This window comes from Pomacea canaliculata, linkage group LG12, assembly GCF_003073045.1.
Source record: "Pomacea canaliculata isolate SZHN2017 linkage group LG12, ASM307304v1, whole genome shotgun sequence".
In the NCBI taxonomy this organism is placed as follows: domain Eukaryota; kingdom Metazoa; phylum Mollusca; class Gastropoda; order Architaenioglossa; family Ampullariidae; genus Pomacea; species Pomacea canaliculata.
Window position 1 is genome coordinate 22,144,552 of NC_037601.1, and position 22,938 is coordinate 22,167,489.

Sequence of the window (22,938 nt, forward strand, 5' to 3'; positions counted from 1 at the left end):
TTCAATGAGTCTCAAAGGAACTCTGTGTGGGAGTTTATTTATGATTCGTTTGTCATTTTGAAACTCTCAGAAGGAACTTCAATCAATGTCCTCCGAGAACATTCTGTCATACTATGACTCCCAGAGGCAACATCAATTATTGCCATTGAAAAGCTGTTATGTCATATTTTTAACTCCCAGTTAATGTCTTTCTAGAATCTTTTACGCTTTACGATGCAGGGTTTCATTTCATTTTTATTGTTTCTGAGAACGAAGGATAGATGATTAATTGATAAAAACAAGAGTGAGATTTATTTCTCGTAACGCTAGCAACCATGTCCGAAATAGAGTTCGTGACCAACAAGAAGAAAGTTGTGAGTTAGATAAAGGTGGAAAAAAGTGATACTTTTCTGTCTTTATCAAACAGCATCGAATTAAATCTCAGTTTGTAGAATATAGTGACAATTCAACATGCGATGTATGAAAGACAAGCTTGAATGAAGATTAATAAACCTCAGCACAATATACGTAAAGACGTAGGTAAAATAAATAATAGTAACTGTGTTGATATAAAAGGTAGAAAAACGTGCCCCATCTAAGTAAAAACGACTCTACCAGTGGTGTCTGAGCGAATTATACAATAAGAGTATATACTTCCGGCGTTTGACTTTGTAATATAATAATGTAAAATAAAGAAGTTAGTCGGTTTTGGGTATGAAGGGCCTCCGCGGTCAAAGGGAGGCAACATGCCATATGAATAATAATTAAGGGTCCCCGAGTTTCTTCCCCATGGCAGAAGCTTCAGACTATTCGTTGTCAATTTTTTTTTACACAAAAATCTTTATTTTCGTTATTTAGGTCCATCCCATCGGCATCCAATCGTTTCCTTTTAAAAGAGAATAGGGCTCTATTATCAAATTTAAAATTTTTATATCTGTTTTGTTTTTGGTGTAATAGTAACCTTTTTGGGCTTCAACACCCCTTTTAATGCTTTCCTACCCTTTTTTTACATTTTGGTTACTTATTATGCTGACCTTTAAAATTTATCATGTTTATAAGAATTAGGAAGTTTTTATTCCAAAACCTTTAAAATTACAACTACTTTCTGCCGTGATATAGCCATAGTTGCTAGCACGGCATAAAACACAAACCATGGTCAAAGAGAGACAACTCTTGCAACAGTTGTAGATTTTCGTAACGTGTTAGTTTCCCTTGAATCGTGAGCCCTCTGCTCCCTCTTTACGCTGTCTTCAATCTTTATCGTCGTAAGAACTGTAGTTTCTGTTTGTCTGGCAGGACTTGTACTGCATGTCAAGCTTCAATTGCTGGTTGTTGAAGCATCCTTTCGACCTTTTACTCTTGTTTTTGGTCTTCTTGCACTATTTTGTTCACTTTTTTCCTTCTGCGTGGCGCAGCAGTTAGCGCCTGTCACCAAGTGAAGATTTGCTGTCCTGGGTTCAGCTCTCGTCTCGAGCACGCTGTTTTTACTCTGCATGTGGCATCTGTGGCTGGCTGCTTTGATATAGCCTTAGTTGATGGCTTAGTGTGAAACACTATTTCCTTCCCGCTCTTACTGCATTCCTTCCACCATTTTTTAAATATCTGTTACTTATATTAAACCTTGATCTCTCTATAAACATAGACGACATTATCGATATTTGGAGAAAGAAATAATGTGGATGTTAAGAAGAAAATGACAAAGATAACCGATCATGAACATAAATGAAGTACGGCACAAGGGAGAAAACTGTGTCCAAGTAATTTAGTTTGCTGTCTTTGTGTAGCCTGCGTTACCATGGAGACGGAGTTTGCACAATTACGATGCATGTCGCACGTAGTGTTGAAGTAGAGCAGCCCCGTTAGTTGCACTTGGCATCTCCGTTCACCTTAGTTTCCAGATCGAGCTTCTAATTAAACATCAACAAATAGCTCAGGCTGCAGGATGGACAGAAACGGTTGCAACGCACTGCACGCGCAGTTATTTTGAACCCGCCTTCACCTGCGGCTTCTAGTCATTAATAATGCTTTGTGAAATACTTCCTCCATCTGCAGGGAGCGGTTAGTTCTGCAACTCCGGCTTCAGTTCCAGAAGCTGGTTCACTGCCGCTCGATGACAATACAGCTTCTATTCAAAAGAGGTTTTTTTCTTTTGCAGACTGATGTTTTTTTCTGTTCCTTAAGTACCTCTTCACCACCCACTCTTCTGAGTAGTTTGAAGTAAAAGGGGCCACATTTCAAGTGCAGACTCTATGGACAAGCGAACACAAAACCATTTGTAGAAAACCGCTCACATATCAAAGGGACTATTCCCCCTCTCTCTCTCTCTCTTACAGTGACAGTAAAAAATAATGCTAACTCTTGTAGTCAGGCTTCCCGCTCTTTACAACCACAAAGACACAAACACAAAGCTCTGAACTGTAGACCTTTCTGTGGAATGAAGGGAATGCCAAGATGTGAAGCCTGAGATAAGGCCAACAGTTCAAGAAGTCATTTGACCAAAGCAGAGAAGATCGATGATGAATCAGGAAGGTACATGAAATTGTTAAGAGATTTGTAGTATTTACATGAATAACAAGCAGAGAAAATTGCATTAAAATGTTAAACCAAGGCTTTAAGGCTTTGATGTGCCTTAGCTAGAGAAGACTGGCCGCCGGTTAGAAAGTTAAAGTCAACTCAATCTAACACAAAGCTGAAAAAACAATTTAAAAAAGTGTTTGTCAATATAATGACACTAAAACCACAACAAACTAAAGCAGAAAAGGAAAACTGTGGAGAGCTGGCCACTTCGATCATGTCGGGCGAAGGGACACTCCTCTTAAAGTGCGAGACAACTGCAGGCATTCCTCAAAAATGAAATAAAAGTGCGATAAACAGAAGTGCTTACATAAATAAATATGAAAAAAGGAAGATTACTCCTTGATTTGTGCTCTGTAGCAGTGGTGATGCAGGGACAAAAAGCACCCGACAAAACCTGCTGCCGTCCTGAGGTTGACACCCGGTGACTGAGGTGGGCACCCGGACTGACAGAGCACTCGCCTCCGCCTTTGAACGGAATCCTGCGAGAATACTGATGTGTGGGAGAATGACAAGAAAAGGGAAACCATTCCCCAGTGAGAAGATCAAAGGTGCCCAGTATTTCTTCCCTTCCGAACAAAAAGTATGAACGAACGACAAATTCCTACTACATCACAAAAATGTCTTTTGAAACACGCTTTATGATTAAACCCAGAGCAGATATTATGAGTGTCTGACCTCCTTTGTATTTTTATTGACGAGTAATCATAATTTGATATTTTGGTTTTTGATGGTAAAGTTGTGATTGTTTTCATCCTAAGCTCTTGTTGTCATGGTTGTCTGCTGTTGACATGGCGCGTTGTTGTGTCGTGAAGCTTGTGTCACAACAAAAGAAGTGAGTTGTAATTTATTGGTTTCCCTGTACAAACCACAGATAATCCATATTTATTACATAGTTCTTCACAGAAAACGTGTTACACTAATGGTGAGGTTTCTCCTCGCAGTTTTGCTTTTTGCTGGCAGTGTTACCTGTGAGTGAGCAATAACATGCCATTGCGTTTGCCGTAACCATGGTGACAGAGCAAACAGATAAATATTTTAACTGCGTGAACACCTGCACGGTGCGGAGTCCTGCTTTCTTTAATGGGCCTCAGTTACACTCGCTATCTTAGTTTAGATTACAGCAAGACATAACAATAGGGGCCATTCACACTTCATAACATTAAATGAATTGTGGTAGCAGTGTCTGTAGTTAATTGCTTTATAGTTTTTATATTAAAAAATATCTGGAACATTTTTACATATGATGTTATGACACATAAAAGGATAAACAGAAAGGTTCAGACGCTCGGCCACAAAAGCGAGAAATGCTGCTACTTAACAGGCATTGGCTTCCAAACGACTGTAGACCGTTTTGCTGATTGGCATACTTCACACAGCTAACAGCGTATCGATCTGTCAGTCTGGATGTCGATATGTATCATCTGGGGCATGTCGATATGCATCTGCAGGAAGTCCGTCTTCCTACATTTCTGCCAAAGGAGGTAGGCTGCATCGAGCTGACGGAAATTGTGGCGAGCGACAGACCGACAGTCCCACAGGCTGGCTGCTAGTCAGGCGGACCTGATGACCAAACTTCAGACAAACGAGGGAAGTTTAAGACCTTCTGGGAACGAGAGTCACATCAGAGTCCTCGATCCACGCGAAGTGGACACGGGGAAGTAACTCGCCAGAGACCCACGATGCAGCTGATAATATGGCGTCTAGACAGCAAGACTTCCCTCCTTAGAAACGTTTCCATAATTTCATGAACGTCTTTAGTAGGATTGTCACAATCGGATGCAAACGTGGATGTCCGAAAAAACTGACGAAATGAAGTTTGTTTATTAAAATTGACTCTTGACATAACAATGTGTAGCTGTTAAATCAGTTTGTAAACTACGACAAACGGCAAGTATGTTCGAAGTGGAGTATTAGCTTAACGTTTTCATTATACGCAAAAAGAGGAATTGTAAAAAGTAGGGTATACGTGTCTACATCGGTGTATGAACAGGGATGTGAAGGTGGGGGTGCAAAGATGGGTACATGCTTGCGGTGTGTACATGAGCTTCAATAATACTGTAACTGGCAGGAGTGTTTGGACATTTGTGAGACTGCTGCACATCTGAGCCCCAGAACATTAGCAGCATCATCAACAGCTGCTCGGCCTGGGGTGGCGTGCTTCTTAGACAGGTCTGCGCCATGGTCGATGCGTTCGCACGCTGCCGTCACGCGATGGTCGAGTGATCTCAGGCCACCTACCCAGCGGCACACAAACTACAAACCGCCAGCACCTGCACCTCCAGCACCTATACCTCCAGCACCTGTACCTCCAGCACCTGTACCTCCACTCCACATCTAGAGAATTGGTTTTGTCATTTCGCTGGCATGCCCATCTTTGAAATGAAGTTAAAAAAGAAGCTTCATTAGCGTGGACGCATTCAAATATCCTGGAAAGTAGTTCTTACCAAATTGAAGCCATTCAACAAAAGGATGCCCCTGTCAACTGTATGAGTTAAAAGAACCAGGATGTATTGTGCTGATTGGTAAAGCTTCTGCCTTGGCAGCAGGGTAATGACACAAACATGGAAATTAGTTTACAAGACATGTGTAGCGCACTGACCTGTGAGGTCAAAGTATAGGCAATAATAAACACGCCATCTGATTATTAGGTGCTGCATGTAAACAATAACATAACAGTCATTCAGTAAAGGAAACATTGTCACACCGTAGAGGCCCAGTACCTCCTACATCATAAGACAAGCCACGCACAAGTAAATACAACAGTCTTGAGATTTCAGCAATCCAGACACAGGAGCTTTTACACGAACTCTAGATAAACTGAAGATTGAGGAACTTAACTACCAGAGGATGCACGTGCAACATTGTTTACCTGACTGAAAACACACGTGTCCGCACATTTCCGGTTTCATCACCTCATCTATTAATGATTTGTTATCCGTCATGACATGACATTGTACAGAATCATTCTTAAACTTCATTGGTTGAAATTCTTGTTTCTATAGGGATGAACTGCTAATGATTCAAAATTGCTGGGTGTAAAATTCTTAACAGAAAACGAAACACTGAACACCACATTGTAATGATGTTTACAGAAACATTTTACAGAAATATTGCCGACGATTGCACCTGGTGACAAGCTAAATATGTCCCTCTTTTGTACACAAGTGTTTACAGGTGATGGAGGTTTTGATGGTCTGTTTTTATTTGTGTGGGCCGTGAGTCTAGAGCATAATAGGCCATTATTCCAGCTAGCTAAACTTGTCTGCAAACCATATGGATGTGTTTTGATGGCTTGAAGCGCTGAATCAACGGCTCCCTGCTTGGGAAAAACAAATTAGCAGACAGCACATTTTTGGAATGTACGATAATGCGATCTGTGCTTTTTTCATTTAAATGGGTATCATGAGAAGGACTAGGCACTCCACATGTTATTTGCTCAGCACATAAAAATACACCTCTTGTTACAAGGACAGAATAAAGCCCAACACTGTTTGTGAGAGCTATTTGTAGTTGGCGAGTGGATGTCGCAGCAAATTAGTTTGTCCGACAGTTAAAAGCTCGTCCAGTGTTGGTTTGTCTGCTTTGTTGCTCCGTCTATTACACTTTCGATGTGAAAACTCAACTTTTAAAAGAAAGTTCTACATTGCCAATAATGACTCTGCCCCTCTTATATTTCCTGAACCGTTTATGCACGGAATTCAATTTCAAGACACGCATGCGTAGAAGTGGACACAGGTCGGCAGCTCCTCCCACAAAAAGTCCAAGATGAGGTTAATGTAGTGTAGACACCTTCTGAACAGGGCAATAAATGTCCTCGAACAACTGACCAAGCTTGGCAAAGTTGTGTGTGAAAGTCACTGGAAACGAATGGTTTGGAGCAAACGGTCTTTGGAACTTTGGTTGACATGATGTTTGTCAGTATATTGGCCAAACTAACCCTGGTATTTGGGGAGTTTTGTCCGGCATTTTGGAGGTTTGATGCTTAGGATCTTTGCCTTGTTAAGAAGAAGCCTTAAAGTAAGTGTTATAATTATGTACAGTAAACACTTGTTAGTGTCTAGGGAAAGCAGTTCATACTTTTAGTAAACATCTTCTGTTGTTGTGAGTCAACAATTATACACCAGAAGTGGGTAAAACTGTTTTTGATCATTTGGTGAGCTCAGTACAAGGAAGCATTTTAGTCCCCACATAGTCCTCTGTCCACTCTGTTCACACACACACACATATATATACGCACACACTTACGATGAAAGGTTAAGGTGTTCCTGTAAGGGTGTTCCAGATGTTTCTCGTTAGCTAGGGAAACAGTAGAAATGGAAATACGATTCTCCTGTGATAACACTGAGCCGACATTACGAGTGAAGAAAAACTCTGCAGATTGTAAAATTGCCCACATGCAGCCCACAGGGGACACAGTTGGCCTTGGGTGATGTGGTCGTTAATGATCGACGATACAGTCAAACGAGTAAAAATGTCTCTTGTGGGACATATCACTTGGGCGTCCCTGCAGCCAGCAGATGTCAAGTAAATGTGTGAGTGCGTGTGTGTGTGTGTGTGTTACGTGTGTGTGTGTGTGTGTGTGTGTGTGTGTGTGTGTGTGCTGGCAATGGAGTATGGGTGCAAATGTACCCACAGTGTAAAGCCCTCAGTACAAGGTCTCTGAAACAGAGAGCAGTCAGCCCCGTCTTGTGTCTTTGTGCTGTATAAGCAAAAGTAATTATTATATTAATAGTCGTCTTGTGATGAAAGTATGGACGGAATGTGTTTCCAGCTGACATCTCATATTACTTAGGTTCAAGTTTACATTGAGCTTACATTTTACTATGATTAACTGACATTTGGTCTTTTTATCTCTTCTCTGGGGAGATAACTCTCCTTTAACGTCCCTTCTAAATCTGCAGACATCAGCTGTCAAGAAAGCAAAATTTGTGATTTGTAGACATACCTACTAGTGAAAAGAAAGAAAACACAGTCGTAAACATTTTATAATTATACACAGAGGAGGACAATAAAGAAATAAAGTAGACCTGACTAGAAAAGAACAAAAAGCACTTTGAGAATTCTGCTGTGCCTCACTGCTGACATCATCTGCACCTCTGCATGGAAAATGTCAAGTGAAATAGTTTTAGAAGTTAAGAAAGATTTTTAAGCAATGTGTTCATACATTACATTTTGATGCATTATATTTAATTCATAACAGTTCCATACATTACATTTTGCAATGTTTTTTCTTGGGAAAGGAAGGAAGTCAAAGACATCGGGAGATAAAAAATGTATTTGAGAAGAGAAGCAGCCGACAGAAACATTCAGCAAGTGTCTCCACTGAGACAGGACACATCAGTGCAAATGTCAAGTAACCAAACCGAGGGACACCATGCATGCAGACAACATCAAAATTACTGCTTTTCTGTGTTTCGTCTGCTTGCACATCCTCAGCTCTTTGCCAGAGCTCTTTTCTCGAGGTGCACAGAAGCCTTTCCTATTTCCGGTTCCTCCAAACTGTCTACGTTGTCTCCCCTGGATCCGGTGGGAGAGGAATATTCTAGCGAGATCTCATCATCCTTCTTTACATTCGGCCTCGCCTGGTGAAGCTGGGATGGAGTGGCCGTCCTTGGCAGCACGGCATGCCGGGATTAAATGGAGATAGCGTAAACTGTGACCTCGGCCCCAAAGCTGTCGTCGTGGAAAGCCGGCGCTCAATATCTTTGATCAAACAACTCGACAGCCATGACTTCTGTCACACGACTGGGCCTCGAGACCAATTCGAATTTCCAACCGCGTCCACCGAGTATACAGCTTTTGACTTGTCCAGAAACATCAGAAAAAGACAAGCTTTATTGAGCATAGGATCAAATACAGAGTTTCAAGCATAAAAATATTCCCTACACCTCTTCTTCAGAGATTAAATTTTGCAATAAAATCGGAGTAAAGATATTTTTGCTTTGACGAAGAGAGCTGAGATACAAATGGAATGGCGTCTTTCAAAATTTGTCTCACTAGGTTCATTTCTTCTAAGACGCACATATTTCTTGAAAAATAAATTCTTTTTTCAGCAAAATAAATGATAAACGTTGGTAAGGGTTGCACCAGGTCTTCACAGCAGGTTGGTCTGTTCCTGGTCTGTTTCTGAAGATTTATCGAAGGAGACAACGATGCATCTTCCAGCATAGGAGGAGGAGAGAGGGTATTGAAAACAGACCCACCTCCTCCCCAAAAAAGCGAATTTCCTGCTTCACGGATGAAGTATGTGCCGCCATGTGTGTGGCGCTCGCGCTGGAGTAACGTATGTCTTCCCCGTGACGTAACAGAGGAGTAACCTATTGCTGCTGTCATGTTACATTGACTTACGAGCAAGTGTTTCCACCCCTTCACGTTTCTGGGTGGCATTAGAGGTCTTCATGGGATGATTTTCTGCATATCAGCATTGCGCTAGACAAGAACAAGAAAAGTCCAGGAAAACCAGAAGAAGTGATAGAAAGAGAAAAAAAGAGAAAGAAAAAAATGCAGCAAGCCAGGAAGGATAATTGTGGGTGATGAAAATAGTTACACATTCTGCTTGCGTGTTTCATTCTCACAGGAACCAAATCTCTTCCCTGCAAGTCGCAAATCAACACGAAGGAACAGCGCTTGGAAACTGATCACCTGCAAATCACGTCCACTTGGCAAATAATCATTTATATCGTAATGTGATCGTAATGTGATCGCCCAGCCATCGCCATGACACGAGACTCTACTGACCCTGCATGGGAGCGAGGCAGGGGGGTGGGACAGGGGGAGACGGGACGATGGAGGTCAGGGGGGGGGGCTGTATTTCCTTTGTCACGTTCCGCCTCTCGTGAGATGGCGAGGTTAGTAGTTTGTCGGGCTGGTACCCTGGTCAGCCCACCAGAGCAAATATTATCTAAACTGGAAGCAACTTGCAATGCAGACCGATTGCCAGGGAGCGGGTCCGACTGGCCGCCAGTGATAACGGCCTGTTGGTAAATCGTTCTGATTCTTTGACTGGGTGATTGCCCGAGACCTTTCCACAATGTGATGATCTCCCCTCCTTACCGGAAGTTGGTAGGAACTACACTGGCAGTGCATGGGCGATCCTGTTACGGCTGCTAGTGTTAACAAGATTATGTGAACGTTTGGTGTTCATTAACAGACTGTAATCCAGCGCCAAATCCAGACTATTTTTAGAAGGTACGAAACCATCGCTAAAAATAGCAAACGAGGTGTTTGTGGACACAAAAGTCAATCAAATGGCAAACATTTATTACACCTCTCCAAGATCATAAATGTAGTTGGTAATTAGGTAAATGTTTAGGACTGTAAAGGTCTGACCGAGCGTTAGTCTTTTTTTCGCAGGAAAAGACATTAACACAACAAACTTACATTTCTACATAGATACAAATGTACACTGGGGGGTGGGTGGGCAGCAGTTGTCTTCTGGTTAATACACTCGACTACAAAGTCAGCTATTCCGTTGAAAGGGAGAGATGAATTATTGTTTCACTCCAACCAAGCAAGAAAGAATATTTCACGGTGAGGCAGCTGGCCATGACCCGTTCGGTGCTCACCTGCGTGGATGGAAGCAGAAAAAAAATCTGTTTGGACATTTGTAGTTTCTCAGTTCGTGAAAGAAGAGGTGAATGTACTAGACGCAATAAAAATATAATCAATGAGCTAATTTCAAGAACAATAAGAGGAGTCCAATTGTTGTGTATCTTTTAAAAATCTTCGTCTAATGAAACCTTTATTTTTAACCAGGTCGTCTGCAAGTGAAGCCATTATACTTGCAAGAAGGCTTTAAGTATGAGGACATGCAGCACGTCCGCCTGATTTGTAGCTTTTAAACCATCATTAGCTACAAATAGCCACAGTTAATAAAGGGGACGGCGACACTTTTGGCGGCAAGAAGAACTGGGACTGATTGCCAAAGCGAGGCTCTGCGGTTCTTTGGTCTGAAGACGGAGGGATTGCCAGATGGCGGAGGACCTGCATCAACTGCGCCATGTCTGGTGCCGTGTGTCGGCCTCTAAACTCATTTCCACGAGGGCAGGAACAGCAATAAGGTTTCTTTAAAATAAGCGCACGGTAAGTGGCTCACAGTGCCAAACATCTACTGCACTTCATAAAATTAGAGTAAGAACTCGCGAGAGTACCTCGCTATTTTTGCCCGATGACTGGTGTGAGCTCAGTACAAGCAACTTCCACGAAGACCTCAAACCTGTGACGTCACAACATTTTTGTAAGTTAGGATAGTATGGTCCTCGCTCCTGCGCTGGCTGTAACCATGGCAACGAAAGGGTATCCATGTTGATTCCTGCCGTCAGGGGTAAAGTGTCCGTGCGTGGCAATGTTTATTGACAGCTAAGAGAGATCTTCATTTACATCTGTGGGAAATGTTTTTGTTGTTTTGGGCTCAGGCCAACCATTGGAGTTGGAGAAAAAGATGTTGCATGTTGGAAGACTTTGAAAAAGGAAAAGAACCAAAAGAGAGCATCAGGTGCATTCCAATGATGGGGGAAACTTGAAAAAAATTCTTGTGATCTCTCTTGTAATTCCAGCCAGTGAAACTCATCATTCAATTACTTGCAGAGAAAACTGTGTGCACGTGCACCGGGGACAGTGGCGAAACAGTTTATGTTTACTCACACAATATTACAAAAGGCTTCACGATATTACTAAATACTACCCTGTATCGCCCAGTACTACTCAAAAGCAAATGAGAGTGTTAAATCCTTGTATCCCCCTTAAACTTAAGCAGCTTAGGAAAGATGATAAGACTTCTGATGTTCTTTTTCTAGTCTTTGCATTAACTCATTTGTGTTTAACATTGTAAAGAGTAATTGATCACCAGTCAGATCCCACATTAGGATACAAATCACTTTGTTGATGATGAATAAAACTGAGAACTTGCTTCTTTGTGAAAAGATCCAGTAGTGGACGAGGATGTGTAGAAACTGGGGTGAGAACTGCGGTCATGTGACTACTTGGTGTTGATGTCCTGGCTTTGAGTAAAGAGCCTTCAAGAACTGTTAGTGTTAAGCGATGTTTTGTGAGGATGATGATGATGATGATGTGGCTTCTTGCCTGCTTCAGACTGACAGCTGAGTGGTGGAGCACAGAGACAGGAGGCGGGTATACAACACCCGCTTTGATGCCCGAGTGGCGCTGTAGTTTTCTCCCGCCATCGAAACCGTTCAACAGGAAAAACAGCGAGGCTGGACCTGAGATAAAGTCTGTAGCACTTGACTTCCTTAGCCATCAACAATTTATAGCATTTATTTTTTTCCATTTTCAACCTTTTTTGATATGTTGCATATGAGGACAATGGGACACCCTGTTATACCAAGTGTACGAAATCAGTACGAGATAGAAACATAGATTCCTGGAATAAACAGGACATCGTATGACAGGTGTCGGGTAGAAACAGGTAATTGTATAAATGTCAGAGTAAATTATTAGTGTATTTTAGTGTATGCTAAACGTAAAGAGTTTAGTGTGATGAACTAAATACCTGTTGGTGTACCTAGTAATCAAGAAAGAGTCGTGTGAGTGAACGAAGACTTGCGGTCTTTCCGACAAAGAACACATTGATAGAGAAGAAACCCGACTGTACACTACAAGTGACAGTAATTAAATCAACTCTTCCTCTAAAAGTCATCTGGTGCCGCTCTGAGGAATTACACTGAACATCCAAGAAAAAAAGAGAGCACAAAGATTGATTCGCCAGAGGAATATCCTGCGGCGAGGATGCGGTGACAGTAGAAGTCTGATGGTCTGTTTGAAGTCTGTGGCGAGAAGCACAATACAAAAAGACGATCCAGCGATGCTTTATTTCATAGATAGTCGCGGGCTTTGTAGTCCAGCCCGCAAGCCTTTATCATCGTTCTCAGAGGAAAGAGAAGTGAGGAGGATGTGACAAGCAAATTTAACTCTGCATTGACAGCCGCTGTTGTGTGGGGGAGGAGCCAGACCCGAGATGACAGAGTACTCTTGACACAGTGTACCACTCACACCATTGCCACTTCCAGCAAATCTCCGACCTTCAAGAGTCAATAGTCTTCTCAATAAGTTTCTGGAAGAGTGGTAGAGACACTTGAACATTAAAAAGCGGACTTCCGGTGGTGAGGTGGCGTGAGTGAGTGAGTGAGTGAGTGAGTGAGTGAGTGAGTGAGTGAGTGAGTGAGTGAGTGAGTGAGTGAGTGGTGGTTGTTCTGGCAAACATTTATCAGACATAGACCAGAAAAGGTGAGCCAGACAGGAAAATTCTTGAACGCTGCGAAGTCTCAGACACATTGCGCATGACAGGTAAGGAAGTAGGCAAAGAGTGATGTGCGAAGATAACTCGCGTGCAGGAATGTTCGCACTGCAAAAGTAATCCCCCCTAGCTCACATCCAGAGCCCGCTCCGTCACTGATAAAATCTCTGCTGCTCCCGGGGCTTACTGGGAGGAGACTAATGGTTCTTGGTCACATCTCTTTGCTATTTCTGCCCGACTCACAGACAACAAGAAGTTTGTTCTGACAAGGAAACCCTCGCGACTTCGCCCTGCTTACAACGGGGTGCATGGTACCCCTGAAGGACCAAGAAGAAAAACAAAATCTTGGGTGGTTCACTAATCTTGGATGACAGTTTCAATGAAGACAATTCAAGTTCAAGGAAAACTAAAGTGCAAATTGTTTTTGATGAGAAGCAGCTAAATATTGTTAGCAGAAAAGGAGAAAATTATTTTGTTCACCAGCAGCTCGGAGTAAATGAAATGCTTAATCCACCTGCCAACGGGCGAGAGTGGCTTATCTCAGTTGTGTCCAACAAACAAAAACATTTGACGAGAGAGAAGAAGAGAATAAAAAGGAAAGCAAAACGAAGAACTAAGATCGTGTTCAGCCTGTCCTGTTAATTACTAGCATCTAAACAACAACACGCATTCATAATCAACAATCTTCTCCGGAAACCGAAGACAACAACTGACATTTTTAAATGTCATCCGTAAGCTTCAACAAAAATTGTTTAAACTTCAAGTCTTGATAAATTGCATTAACTGTAGTTTTCACAAAACAATTTTCATAATAATGATTTTCTTAGTTCTTGTCACTTGGTGTCTTTGTGTTTTCTGTTCTTGTCTTCTGTTCGTCGTGCCGTCCATGGTGTCCATGTTTCATTTCTGTTGTAAGTACTACAAGCATGCGATATAGAAATCTTCATTTTTTTCAGTAATGTGTAAACATTCCTTCGTTTTATCCAAGTTACCTTACGCAGCTTTAATAATAACATGAGAAAAAGCTCTTTAGGCGGAAAATATAAATACCAACAAATAAACCTGAGTGCCAGTGTGTGTATGTGTTTGATGGGGTGGATATGTGGGTATATATATGTGTGTGTGTGGGGAAGGGTGGATATGTATGTCTATATGTCTGTGTGTGTGTAGTTACTGACATAATGTTAATGTTTTTGGATGCACGTGTGGGTGTATTCTGTTGTTTTTGTCAGAGCCTCTCGTCATCAGCTCTCGTTGTTTACGCCAAAGTTTTCAACGTTCATAAAGGAAAGTTTTAAAAACGAGGTGAGGTTGTAAATCTCGACTTTTTGCCTCAATAAGCCTAATGAGGGAAAGCGACCTGAAACCCGCGGCGCTGATATATTGCTTTCAAATGCAGAGTGGGATTAAACTCGCTCCCTCCCTCCTCCTCTCCACATCGTCTGCCGAGGAGTCAGAAATGTGAGAGCTGCAAATAAATGTCTGGGATGACTAGTGACTTCTTGTTACAGAAGTTCTGCTCTAGTGTTGCCAGGCGTGAGTATGGCTCAGGAGAGCAATTTATTGTGAGGTCCACGGTGAGGAAGACGAGAGAATTTACTGCTCTACACTCACCTGTCCGTCTCTATGGTTCTGCCTTTTCTTTATCTTTCCCCTCCTGCTAACTTACTCTTCCCTTCCCCTTCAAACCAACTCTAGCTGCAATTTGCAAGCAGCCTCCGGAGCTGCATCAGGCGGCCACAGGTGTAAGAGAGAGAGAAGTGAATTGAGAAAAGGCAGCTAATCGATTCCAGACTCAATCAGCAGACATCTTGTCCTCCTGTCTGACCTGTCTTTCTGTCGCTTCCAACACACAGACCTGGACACAAACCTCTCTAAAGTTTGTTGACACCCGTTAAATAAACACTTGGCCAAACCTGTTCGTCCACATGTGTGCGAGGAGAATCTTCTGTTGCTACAGTAGCATCCTCACCTTCCATTAAAACCTCTTCAGCTTGTTTTGTAACAAGAATCCAGTAAGAAGTCTGGATACAGCTTAAAGACACATAAACACACGAAACTTACTCATTTACCACAGTACATCATAAAATAAACAATTGGTATTCGTATTCCACACTACATTCATTCCAGGTGTGCTCGTGCCTACCTGTGAGTGGATGTGATGTGTGTTCACTATTCTTTAATAACTAAACTAAAATTTACCTGTCTTACTATTTATAGCATACATTTATTCTACACGTCCTCTCTTCCCCTTCTCATTGCTGTTTTGGAAACTATGATCTGTGTACAAACACTAATAGTCCAGGTGCACAATCAATAACAAGCAAGAAAGCAGCCTCATTATGAAATCCTCAAACCCGGGTGGTTTACCATAAATAAGACTATTACCCGTTTATTGGCCATGTCGGCGCTGTGGGGAATGACAAACACTGGCCAAGGGGAATATTGCCGGCGATGGCGATACCCTGATACGGATTCTGATTATTTTTGTATTAATGAACAGCGATGATGTCTAATGCACAGGTTTTGTCCCCACTCGGGTGGATTACATAGACATTGCTGGCTGGAGCGGAAACTTCCGTCCATGTCTTTGGACCGGTGACATTTTAATTAATTAGTCATCCATATCTCCAGAGGTACAGCCGTGCTCTTCAACATTGAAACTTGGCACACCGGAGGGTAACATTTGACATGTGACACAGGAAGTGAAATAATATGATGTGGAGCTTCTCTTCATTTTCCATTTTATTATTTTTCTTGTTCTAGTCATCTGTCATCGCCCGGTCACCGGTTTTTGTAGTCTACTCCCAGGTCGCTGTTATGGAAGCCGTTGCATGTTTACTGGATGTTCAAACGGCAAAGTTTTGTTTCAGTGTGTTCAGTGTGTTTGTCCTCAATTTCTTGGATCGAAACTTGCATTCCGCTTTGACTGTCTATTTCTGGGACTTTTTTTGTTGACAAAGAAAGAGAACAGAAAATGTGTGTGTGTGTGCACACGAAACTCACTTTCTCACTATAAAATACTTGTGTGATAGAAAGACGAAAGTTTTACTTTTTCTAAAGCTAACAGACTGTAAATAAACTAAAATAAATTGGCAGAGAGGAGGAGGCGTGCCTGCAATTTCTCTTCTTGTTTACCGAGGACATTTAATATTCTCTCTCTCTCTTTCTCTCTCTCTCTCTCTCTCTCTCTCTCTCTCTCTCTCTCCTACAGCTATCTGTAAGTCTTGCTTCTCGTTGTCTGAAGCACGCACACCCACTGACAAACACGCACGTGTTGCTGGCACATCAGACGAGAAAAGCCGATGTAAGTACAAACTCATCTCTCTAAAGTGCCCCACCCCACGCAAGCCGTCTGTGCCAAGACCCCGGCTTACCCGGGTATCCTGGTCTTCAGTCACCAAGTCACAGGGAGGGTCAGCTGATGGCGGGGAGGATACTTCTGACCACTGGACTACCACACCTCCTTCCCTTACCATCTCGTCTAGATGGCAAAACACAATAACCGCCCCGAGGACCAAGTCGATGAGGAATACATCCTAAAGGACGAACAAGATGGGATCTGGGTACACCTTTGTCACTTTGTAAACCACCAGAGGTGTACGTCACCCATGAAATGCTGGTAATGAAGGTAATGCTGTAATGATGTCCGTGTCTAAGAGCTGTATATATCCTGCAAGAGATTTACGATCTGATCGTCTCAAAGGAAGCCGACAGTCAAAGACGCTTTGTGTTCTGCTGCATAATCTCTTCTTTGCTTTCTCTTCCTGTTTGTCTCTTTTTCTCCTCTGCCTGCTCTTTCGTTCCATCGAGGGAGAGAAGCAGTGAAAAGTTTCCTTATTTGCTTTTCAAAATTCTTTATGCATCACATGATCACGTATACACACTAAACATTCAATCACACACTCATAGGTACTCTTTGTCTTGTATATATATATACACACACACATACACATGCATACGTTCACGCTCACGAACAAACAACGGATCCATTGAGTGCTACATAATTAAACAATTATCAGCGACTACACCTAAGTGACTCTCAGCCAATCAGACAACCTGTTAGCAAAGCATGTTTCCGCACTTTCATTGTCATTGAATACTCTACACACTGCTTCACTCTCACCAACACTACTCAGCTCTCACGGCTAACAGTTCGTCAACAACGGCGATCTTCTTCCCTCCATCGAGCTTTGAACACACCACAACAATCGTCAACCATCGTCAAATACTAACACTGTCTAACGATCTTTGCCCAAAGCCCCGATCTTGTAAGCATGTAAATGAATTTTGTTGTTTTTTCTGTCTGCTGTCTGCTGTCTGCCAGTGGATTATGCCGTGTGACGGGGATTAGCTCCCCTGACAAACCCTGTACACATGACTGATGTGTCTGCTTCTGATCTGTTACTAGGTTTCAGTCGTTCCATATCAAACTACACTCATAAGTTCTTTGTCACAAATCATGAAATAATGACCTTTAATAAAGTATCACGTGATTCTAGTCATCGACTTCTGCAAACAACCAAATGATGATGATGATGATGATGATGATGATGATGATGATGATGATGATGATGATGATGATGATGATGATGATGATGATGATGATGATGATGATGTCGATTTGTAATGCGCAGGTATCCATTCAGAAGAATGCTCATTGCGCATAAAAAAACAAAAGAAGAAAAAAATAAAGTGAACAAATATATAAAACACCAGGAAAGTAAAAAAATATACACAGAAGTGTTTCTTGGTTGTTTAAGACTGGTTTGAAAGAAATGACAGAAACTTTTTTCATGATGAGAATCTCTACACTCACACACCCAGCAGTGTGCAACACAAACAGAAACAAAGTTGAAGTTCTTAAAATGGGAAAGCAAGAAAGTTGGTGAGAAAATGATAGATACTGATATTGTAATAATGTGATCAAAGTTCAGGTTGCCCAATGCTGGGTTCATTGATAGTCTGTCGATATTTTACAGTTGTGGACCGACTCAGGACGGCTGTCGTGTTTTGCGGACTTGCAAACAGACTGACTGACTGACTGTATGATAGTCTCCGACATGTGTGAACAATGTAATGTTGTAGTCGTGTGAGCAGTTTTGAGGCAAACCCATCTGAGAGGAAAACTGAAGTCTTGCTGAAGGGAGTTCATTAAGTTTTGCATGAACTTCTACTTTTCTCAGAGACCGTTGACCCGACAACGTCGTCCACAACCGTTGCCATCAGGACATGCAGCAGCGACAATGAACTTTGTAACTATTTGCATGCTTATTATTTTCAGTCAGTATTCTCCTATTCGTTGACGATCCCTGTGTCTACTGCACGATCTCCACATACAGGAGAGTAGCTTCTAGACGACCACCACTCAGGGGACTCATTGCGCATGACCGTTCAGTGACGTCATCCAACAGCACAACATGGCGGTCTACTTAAACCTGTGTTTTAGAGGCGTTTGTGAGTAAACAATCCTTTATCGACTTAAATATTTCTCAGGTACAATTCAGAATGTCATTATCTATTATGTAACTTACAGTTTATCTTGAATTTCTCTTGTATTTCCTGGGTCGGGTGCATCGGTGGGCTTAACTGGTGTAACCGGGTGTAACGATCCTAAACACGTTTAGTTAGCTGGTTCTATTGCTGTATAGCTATCTACTGTACAGCTATCTACTGTATAGCTACAGGAGCTGTATGCTATGGTTGTATAGCTATCTACTGTATAGCTATCTACTGTATAGCTACAGGAGCTGTATGCTATGGCTGTATAGCTATCTACTGTATAGCTATCTACTGTATAGCTATCTACTGTATAGCTATCTACTGTATAGCTATCTACTGTATAGCTACATCAACTGTAAACACTGCCCTCATCCATACCACCTGCTGGGCTCAATTGCACATGCCCAAACCTTACAAATGTTTTGTAGAAACAAATTTGGAATGTTTTTAGGGAATGGCCTCTAAGCAGTTCACAACTGCGTTTTAAGAAAGGTTTTTTGTCTTCTAAATTTAAACAGCCCGGAGCTGTTCTAAACCGGTTACAATAATTGTAAAAAGCGATGATCGCGGCCATCAAATCACCTTCAAAGAAGAACTTAAAGTACAGACAAGCAAACAACAGACTCGACTGTGAAATAAAAGGACATTGTTTCTGCAGTGTGGATGTTAACAAACCGATATAACGAGTTATTACTGAGATGGCAATAATTAAACGGCTGTAGTCCGCAATTTTTCCGAAAATAATTTGTTGGTACGTACGCTGAGAGTTCATTAATCAAGATATATGAAACTGTTTTTATTTGAACAAATAAAGTTTTCGTTTACATAACCACGGTTTCGTTTTGTACAACACTTTTTCTCCTCTAGGCAATGGTAGCTTCTGGGAAGTGGTCACAGTGACCTTTGGAGTCACGTGACGATCTGTATAAACTCTGTATGAACTCTGTACAAACTCTGTATGAACTCTGTATACACTTTGTATACACTCTGCGGCTTTCATGTTCACTATGTTCACCACATGGACAAGTGGTACAGCTTCATTTGTTATATTATTGTTGAGTTTGACGACTAAATAATCCATTCGATAATTCTGCTCTGTGTATAAAAATTTATCCTTCGGCTCATTTTCCTTGGGAGCCGTTATTTTTACTCTAAAAATTTGCTAACGGAATCGATATTCCGGCTGGAACAGTTTTATCTTATTTCAAAACCATTTGAATTAAAATGTTATTAAATTGTCTTTTAAACATATACTAAAAAACACCATAAACATAAATAAATTTTAAATTCAAAATCCGTTGTGCAAATGTTTCCTGGATGACATGGACGATAACGATGACGATGTCTATTTTTGATATAGGTCTTGTGGCTCTGACAGAAGTGCGTGCGTCCGTGTGTATGTGTATCCGTGTGTCCGTGTGTGCGCGTGTGTGTGCGTGTGTGTGTGCGCGCGCCTCCTCACGTAGCCGCTGGTGCTCTCTGTTTTCTAAATTTAACTGAGTTTCAAAAAACGCTCGACTGATCAAAGACTTCAGACGCCGCCCACTCGCGCCATAAGAAATGCTATCACACGCCCACGCCCTCTGACTGCAGGCTGCCTGATGTATCACCGAACATTTGCACGGTGGTAAACAATCCCAGACAATGAGCCTGCAAGGTATTTCGCCCTCCACTAACCTGACCTCGCAATCCCTCTTTAGGTAGATCAACACTCCTTTGTTCACATTACTTCCCACCGCTGAGCAAATCACAGTTTTCAATGTTCTCAGATGTGTGTAAATAACTTTGATGATATGTCAAGGGTTATTTGTTGACCTGCACATGAAATCAGGTTTTTTGAATTGATTGCCTAAAATTTTCTTGTAGCAAAAATTGCCTAAAAGATGTTTGGAGTGTAAAATTTAATAATTTGTCAGTTATTGTGTCCATTTAAAAAAAGTGTTGAAGAGATGTGTGTGTGTGTGAATGCATGTCTGTAGTGAGTTGAAAAGTCCTGCCAGAGTGTTGGCATGGGCAGGAACACCCACACACACTGAATATAAATTACATTTTTAAATGTACAATCTTTTATGTTTTTCAAATCATGTTTATAACGAACCCGTGTTTTCTTGTTGAGTGCATCCTAAATTGTGTTTTCCGACTGAACACTGGAACCAAAAGGAAAAAAAACACAGGCAACAAACAAACATATCTCGGAATGAATCTCCCAGATTCACCAAAGGCACCAGCAAGGCCATCCATAAACATCCATGTCTCCACCTCTGCAATATAATGTAATGCATGAGATAGCAGACAACAGTAAGGGAGGAGATACAGACGCCTCACAAGATGACACCATCAGGGATTTGCTGTCTGCCAGATGGGAGAGGGCGCCACCAAGACATGCACGTGCTGCTGCAGCAGGAAGCCAAGATAAGCCATTGTCCAGCGAGCCCCTAGGGATGCTATTGATGCACACTGCAGGGAGTGATGGTTGGAAGATGGACACACTTCTGTGACTAAACCGTGTTTTCTTACTGCATCCAATGTTTGTCCAGATAAGAGAGAACAACAAGAATGTTTACAGCGCCTACATGACGAGACCTAAATACTTCAATATATATCATTTTCCCCTTACTCTATTTCTGATATCTGTGGACACCATATTGGTTTTGCTGGTTCCGTGCACGCACACACACAAAAGGACAGGACGCGACAACAACAAATTACAGCCAGAAATAGTCGCCTTCCCCACTCACAGGTCTGGTCCACACGAAAACAGACATTTGGATTCCACAGAAAAAAATACCATGTTCCAACAGAGCTTCTGACTGTGACATTTTGATGAAAATTTTTTGCCTTTTTTTTAAACCTTCCGTTCTTCAACAGCGAGAAATCCTCGTTTTCACCATCGCACTGACACTAATTATTGGCCCAAGATTGAGAAGCAATCCAATACGTATTTTTAAAGCGGCGTGGAGGCACGAAGGAAGAAACTTGTGAGACTTCTTGAATGAAAATCGAAGACGGACCATAGAAATAAAGACGGACTGAAAGGCTCCCGTTGCTGGAAGTGGCTTTTTGTCTGATCCCTTGGGTCTGGCTTCTCCAATATTGCTTGTGAGGCGTGAACATGCGAGAAAGCTGATTAAATCACACATTCAGTATGCAGGGACACATTTCACGGGTAATGAACTCTTATTGTATCTTTATCAAAGAAACACTAACAGCCTCCGATTTTACTTTCCTTCCATCCTTATCTTTTGTCTCATGGACAAACACACACGCTGATTCGCGCGTGTAAATGATGTCTACACACGACACACAGAGGACAGGCAGGCCTGGCTTTACTGGTAAAGTATAATTTGTACATGTGCACACTGTACAGAATTCATCCTGTACATCTCCTTTCCTTAAACAACATTGTACTTTCATTTCTGGCAGACATTTATTTGTGAATGTGTTTTCTTGTTAATGTATGCAAATGAGTTTTTAAATGTGTGTATCCATGTGTATAGTTAAAGACAGTGCACACAACGGGTCACCACAGGCATACAATTGTACATCAGTATGTTTACGGTTTGCAAGGCTTCAGCCAATAAAAAAGCTGCGAACCTGTTAAATAGACGAATCTGTGTACAAACATGACGTCATCATCTTGACTTTTTCTGGGCAAGGCATGATGGGCGTGTATCTCGAGAACGAAAGGGTGTATTTACTTCTATTTCGGGAAATAGTATTAATAAGCTTTACAAATAATTAGAGGAAAACGATCCCTTTAAAATGTAGTGGTGCGACGAAAGAAATCCGCAAAGTATCCTCCTTGTAAAGGATAATAAGGGGGCGCAACTCCGCAAACATCACTTTGAGCGTCAGTGAGGACCAGCAACATCTCCAACAGGACATTTCGCAGTCTCAACATGCCTGTGCGCCATAACAAGATTTCCTGCTCGGATTTCAAGCGATCAGCTTTCACAGTGCGTTTTGTTCTTTTTCAGATAAAAGATTTTGTTAACCGCTAATTGCCCAGGGATTTGGTTTGAGCACGTGTCCGTTCGTGAGGAAACCTCGCCAAGTCCTCAACTGTTCTGTAACCAGCGACTTACATCGTGACATCGCAAGACATGCGCCAACTACAGTCGGGTACAAGGAATTCTAAAACAGAGAGTTTCCTTTTCATAAACTTTCATTTTGTCTTTGGAAAACAACTAGTTTAGAGAAAAATTACTGGAAGTAGAAAACATTCTATTTTCTTCTCTATTTCTTGAATTAACATTTCTCTCCCATTTCTCTCTATTCGTTGATGATGGCGGCTTGCTGAGGCAATACAGAAAACAAATCCCATGGATTTCGGGTCCCATTACTCCACATCATTGGTTGTGATAACGGTAATTGAAAATAAAAAGTCAATCAGTTGTTCTAGCTTGTAAAAACAAAAGACAGATTAAATTATGGAGTGTTGTGAAATGATTAGCCTCTGACATGTCGCAGGTTTTTAAAATGTAGTCTGACTTTTTCGAATCCCTGCTTTGCCCTCCGTCATTTATTGCCTATTTCCCTCTGTGATGTTTTATTAATCTCCTAGCTAATTAACAATTTGTCAAGCTGGCAGGTCGTTTACTTATTATTGTGTTAAATTTTTCATAATA

At 41.7% G+C, this 22,938-nt stretch overlaps 1 protein-coding gene across 3 annotated transcripts in view; it reads right to left on the minus strand.

Annotated features, from left to right (window-relative positions):
* LOC112553346 (growth hormone secretagogue receptor type 1-like) overlaps window positions 1–22,938 on the minus strand; it is a 55,246-nt gene that overhangs the window by 3,730 nt on the left and 28,578 nt on the right. The gene's annotated exons all lie outside the window — the stretch shown is intronic.